This window comes from Geospiza fortis, unplaced genomic scaffold (genome assembly GCF_000277835.1).
Source record: "Geospiza fortis unplaced genomic scaffold, GeoFor_1.0 scaffold45, whole genome shotgun sequence".
Taxonomy (NCBI): Eukaryota; Metazoa; Chordata; class Aves; order Passeriformes; family Thraupidae; genus Geospiza; species Geospiza fortis.
Genome location: NW_005054327.1, coordinates 3116649 through 3123263, shown reverse-complemented (window position 1 = coordinate 3123263; position 6615 = coordinate 3116649).

Below are 6615 nucleotides of genomic sequence, written 5' to 3'. Positions count from 1 at the left end.
AGACCCGGTAGCCAAAGTCGCGCCGGCGGTGCAGGGCCCCCCCTTTTCTAAAACATTCAACCGCATCTGGCCCATCAGTCACAGCCAGACCCCACCCGCATCCTCCGCCCCCAGCGCAGCCCGGCCCAGCCCCCCCCGGCCGCCGGCCCCGCGGAGCCTCCCATCCCCGCTGTCAGCAGTGCCCCCGGCCCGAGGGCTCCCAGCCTCGGCACCGACCAGGCAAAATACCCTGCGACCTCCCCCTTGTCTTGTACCAGGCTGACTTGGCGGGCTTTGATACAATTTTTCAGGAGGGTTGTTACAAGCGGTATGGGCATTGCTGGAGGACAATTGGGAAGAAGAGGGCACTTCCCCGCTGTCCTGTCCGAGGCTCGCTCCCAGTAGCTGGGTACGAGATTCTCCCCGCTGCAGAAACCCCTTTGCACAGCCCGAGGGGCGCACATGCTGAAGAAGCTGCCTGTACAACATCTACGAGTTTAGTGCCACGTTTTAAAGCGCTTCACAAAACCTTTCTTACATCAGAAATAGTATTTTGGCTGCCCTGAAGTTGCAGTTCGGTTGTCTGGTTGGTTGCCGCTTTGGGCAGCCTTAGCAAGGCGTCTGATCTCAGCGAACTCGTTCCAGACGTTGCACCCTTCAGTGAAGCGTAAGGAAAGGAGGAAAGAGATTTGTACAGGATTTTGTGGAGACTAAGAACAGCCTCTGCAGGTTGGAAACAATTGCATGTCTAACTAAAGAGAGCTGAATTTAAAACTGTTTGTCAGCATCTCTGTGCACATCTCCCTGGTGATCTTTTTTCTTAAATCATTCTGGATGCTAAACCTTGAATATACACATGCTTTGTTACAGAAGCAGCCTGCTCACCTACGTTATTGACAAATCCATGTGGGAAAACACTGAAAACCACATGCTTTTTTCCCAATATTGGTGATCTGATTTATTTAATCTTTCCAGCATCTCCTGCTAACATACCCTTGCACTGCTGGAGCAGACAGCCTTTCCTTGTCCTCATTTATCTTCCCTTTCACATCTCCATCTTTGTTTAAAAGACTTCTCTATTAATCACCTTTCCCATTCAATCATTATTGATCAGTTTCCTCATTTATGTCACAGTGATTTTCTTTCCCATTTTAAATTACAGTATTTGTGGAATAAAGCCATCCAAGTCACTTCTAAACTGTACAAGGGTACCTGGAGGCTGATTGCATTCCAGGTGCAAGACTGATCTTTCCAAGTTCACACTTTTCCAGACTGTGTTGTGCAACATGATTAATTTTTAAACACCGTGGCTGATTCCTCTCCCAAAGATAAAAGCATGAACACTGGATATTTAAACAGTCTTTTCAGTTTTCAAGTTTGCATTTCCTCGATTTCCAATTCAGCAATCCATAAGTGAACAATGTTTTGATAAATGCAATATTCATTCAGAAACTCTTGCCAATTAACACAGCATTAACTTTAATCTCAAAATGCTTTTTTTTACTTGCAAGGTTCCAGATAAGTCTCAAAGGCTTCTATGCTGATCCAGACAATCGAGAAATATATTGTGACTACAGTGAGATATGTTTGCTAACATTTTTAACAGCTCCACAAGATGTTTGGTAGTAGTGGCATCTCCATTGCCACCACTTACGCCAGCTCCAGAAGTTTTAGTAATAGCAATTTAATTTCTGAAATGTTTGATGTTACTATATACAAACTCAGTATATACAGAACTTTGGGCAGATGCTGATACCCAAAGCACATTCATCTTTAATATTGCACAAAATGAGTCCATATGACAAAGCATCTAAGCTGCTTCTGGCTGCAACTAGCTACATTTACCACCCTTTTTTGTTTCTAGTATTTTTTCAGATATTTGAGGAATTAAACCCAGTATATGCTGTGGAATAAATCTGCTTTAATTAATGAAAATTAAAGTAAAACACATTTTCATATAAATTTATGTGAGGATTAAGATAATACTGTATTAAATACCAAGACCATATCAGATATCTTGGCTAATTAACTGTAATTTGAATGAAGATCAACTACCAAGGTTAATTTAGACTGCAACAAGAGAAAACATCTGTAAATATAATAAACTTGTGCCCTTTGAGTGGCCTCTGCTAATTAAGCTATGAAAGAAATTCCTTACTGGACTGTATGGAATACATTATATAAGATTATGTAAGCTGCTGCTAATGTGTCTGGCCTTTTTTTTTTCTGGGTAGCAGAAATACTCCTTGTCCTATGGAAAGTTCACTTTTGTACAAAGCAGGAAAAGATGAATCCTCCAGACTGCCTATTACTCATTTTATTGCATTCTGCACTTCCACTCCATTTCATCCCAACAGATATTAACAATTACATGAATTAGCCAGTCACTGTTTTAATTATAAGTCAGATGCAACATTTCCATCAATGACTGATAATGTTCAGACTTTTTCCTAATTTGGAATACCATTTACAAAGTAAAAAGTCTGGATAACTTGTAACCAACACCAGGATGATTGTTAACAACAGAAAGACTTTAAAGACTATTATTTTATGTGTAGGATAAATCATGAGAAGTGGTCACAATTATGGCATCAAAAAGTCCTTTAATTAATAAGCTTTTGAGACATGCTGCAGGACTGTATGTTTTAATTAATGTAATACTTTATTGAATCAATGAGAATTTTGTTGTGAGTTTGCAGGTACTTTTGCCAATCCCATCAGCTTTCTGTTTATATTGTTCAGCAACTAAAGCAGCCTCAGAAGTCTGCCCCATCAGGCCTGCTTTTCTTTTTATTGAGTCTGGTGGAAATTTGCCCACTAACTGGGGTAAGTCTGGGATGAATAGAAAGAATAGCTGTCTCAGTGTGAGCCACTCATTAGATGCATGAGTTCAATTAAAGTCAGAAAATAGTCCTCTGTGTTACAGAAGTTACTATAGAAACATTACCAATGGCAATTTTGAAAGATCAGACGTACTTTGAGAAATTAAGATATTAAGATACTGCAGTTTTGTAACTGCGTACGTTCATGTAGTGGACATTATCTGTCTCTTTTTTTTTCTTAGTCTAAACTTATGCAAATGCATGGAATTCTTTTTAGTATGATGTGTAGCTACGCTTTTTTTTTCTACAAAGCTAAGCAACTTCCATAAATAATAGTGTTGTCTGTCAATTGCAGTGTATTGACATAATACTTAATTCTTGAAACAACAAAACAAAATTTATCATAGAAAGTTACAATAAAACATTACCAGTAGATAGCACCAATGAAACATGAAGTCTGGATGCAGATACCTGTTTTAATGTAGATTATATTGTATATGATTGCAAGACCAAAACAATGAAAGACAATCAAATTTGTACTAAGAAGAAAACATCTTGTTTTTATAGTCTTTTTAATAAGATTTTGAGGATTTAAAAAATGAAATTAAGTTCAAGCCTTTGAGTTAGACTGGTTGATAGCTGAAATTTTTCTTCCCATCTAACTCTAAAATTAAAGCCAATATGCCACTTATTAAATTTATTCCCCTCATTCTTCCTACTCAGCAGCAGCAAAGGAAATCACAAGGTAAATTACAGTTCTGACACTGATATAGCAGCATGTAATTAAACTGAGGTATAAAACACACTGGATCATTGTGTATTAAGGGAAAAGTTACTGAAATGGGTTTGGGAAAGTAGCTGCAGGTTTGAAAGAAGAGCATTTCTGAATTTTATGGAAATGATTAAAACATTTTTTTGCTTGTTTGTTTGTTTTTTTTCCCACAATACTTCAATTGAATAAAGGTGAACAACTTTTATTTCAGCTGTAATATAAGTTTGGATCAGAATTGCCAAGGAAGCCTAGATAAAATCAGTTATTAAAAGAAAAGTACATGTTTCAGCTGCTGTGTAATGTATGCATGCATTTGTGCAAGGGGGGTGATAACTGGCCATACATTGTTTAAGTTGTACACAGAGATTACTCCAGGCAAGATTTTCAAGTCTGGATTAAATCCATTTCCAGACAAAATGCCTGGCTTCAGCAAGAGGTGCTGTTGTTCACTCATCCATGTTTTTCTGCAAGTGTGGCCGTGTAATACAAACACTGTGTTTATCTGGATAGAGAAAATCTGCCACCACATTCTGGCTTTAAAATGTACTGATAAGCTGCACACCAATAAAATCATTCAGTTAAGAATCCTCAGAACAAAGAAATCCATGCTGTGAATTAAAAGAGAGATTTCATGTGCCAGAGAGCTGGCTGTCCACAGGCTTCTTGTTTACTTCATGCTTGGCTCTGCACAGGATGGTTCCACCTAGCTACAAAATCAAATCTATTATTGTGGGGCCAGGCCTAAGTGGTGATGGAAGCTGGTTCTTGCCAAAAGGCACTGGGGTGCCTTCAGGCAGTAATGTGGCTGCACTTCCTAACAACTGAAATAGTCCCTGGGATCCTCTGTTTGCACTGGAGAGGGAGACACTTCAATTTCTAAGGTGAGAGCTGTTCCCTTGAGGGGACTTAATGATCCTAAGGGTCTTTTCCAACCTGAATGATTCCATGATTCTGCAACTTTCCCCAAACTGCACTGACAGGCTCAGGGAAATAAGCAAGAGATAATGTTTAGATGCCATATATCCAAGAGGTAGAAGTGCTGTTTATGTGCTTGACTGGAAGCTACTCAAATGCTCAGAGATCTTGAAAAGTCTTTCTACAATTTCTGTCATGACCTCGGGCTCTAAGATTTTCTCTTATAGGACATAAGAGAAACACTCACATGTGTAAGTCCTTACTGATGACACCCTTGAAGAAGCTCTTCACTTTTATTTCAAATAAATGTTGGATTGAGAATGAAAATAGTGCTCGGACATTTTCTCAGTTTTGGGTGTTTGCCATGGAAATGTCTTTGTAGCTCATCAGCTCTCAATTCAGAGAACATCAGAGCACTGTCTTCGCAGGTCAGCAAATGCTGATGCTGGCTGTTATCTTTTGGAAGCTCCTAACACGGCTGGTTCTACTGGAAACCACATTTTTGGCAGGAGGTGTTTGAGAGGCCCGGATATAATTAATTGAAACAACACTCTTTCAAATCAGTGCAGCTGCTTGATGACATGGCTACTTTAACTATGTTTTCCAAAGTGTTTTGTGAAGGATTTGTATTCTATGTAGACATTCTGTATTTACTACAGATGCATGTCTTATCAGGACATTAACAAACACAGCCCTTAATATATTGAAAACAGGAATCTATTATTGTTACCTTGTGCATTTTGGAACAAAATCTAGCTTCTAGCATCTAAAAATGTTGTAATGAAGTGTAGTCTTCTCCTTTTATATGGTAAATGCTCAAATTGTTAATATCCAGTTTTACATATATCTATATTTGGTGCTAGAAGATTGTATGCTGTCAACCAAGGCAATACAGGAATTCTGTCTCCAGATGCTGTTTTATTTGTAGAAGATGGCCTCTGGAAGAAGCCTCAACATCTGACTTTTTATCGGTCATACCAAGATTTTCTGGGTTCAAAAACTTCCCTTACAAAAGTGTGTTACATTATTTTAACAGACTGAGGAATCTGGGCTGAAAGACCCAAGAGGGTCCTTTTGTTTAGGTGTATGGTCACTATTAAAATAATCCTTTAACATAACCCTTACAGGTATTGACTTGCAATACCTCAAAGTCCCTATATATACTGAACACTCTGTTGCTACATTATGGACTCTTCTCTTAGTTTGCTGTCCTTTTTTTTCCCATGTGGATTGGAGTTGTTTTGCTCTGTTTTTCTGGAATCCATTTTGATTTCTAAATTACTGTGGTTTTGTGTGACATTTTCTCCTGCTGTCTTAGGTCCTTCAGTTGAGAAGGTTTGGTAGCCACAGACGCTACCATCAGAATAACATAAGGGCTGATGTTGGAAGGGGCTTGTGAAGATCATAATTTTTGTGTTTCTTTGCTGCTGTCTTTCCAGTCACACTGTCTGTTTTTGGCTGAGTAGCCCAGAACTCTGGTACCCGCCTGGCACAAACATGAATCTGGTACAGTCAATCCACCTGCAGCCTTAACAGAGCATTACCTTGCATGTTTCTGAGTTCACAGATCTACAATAACATTTTGTAGATGCTCTAGAAGCCCGGTCATGTATCTGCTCTTAGACCAAGCCACCATTCCCAGAAGTGGACTTCTTTGCTCCTAACAGCAATCTATTTTTTATCTCCAGGAAATGGAGTATTCTTGTTTCAAGAGGAACTCTCCAAAGCTACTTCCTGCTCAAAAATACATTTTGATTTCTCCAGGGAAAGGTTCTCCTTAACCTGTTTTTAGCTCTCTCCCATCCTTGACCTTTAGGTACCATTTTGTTGCAACCTCTCCTTCATGACCCTTTCTCTGCTTTTCTAGAGAAGTGTACCTGTATCTATTTCTTTTAAGATTCCAGGCCAGTGAAATCATATTCCCCTCAATGTCAGTCAGAAATTAACTCCTAAAACTCTTTCCATAATTTTTTTAAGCTGGGCACTTTCTGCTACTGCCATTCTTTTTTTTTTCAAGTGATATTCTACCCTATTATGGCACAATATCAGTGCACACTTCATTTCCCCTAGTTCTCATGGGGTACAAATGTAGTCTTCAAGGTCCAGCTCTATCTCTGTTCCATTGTT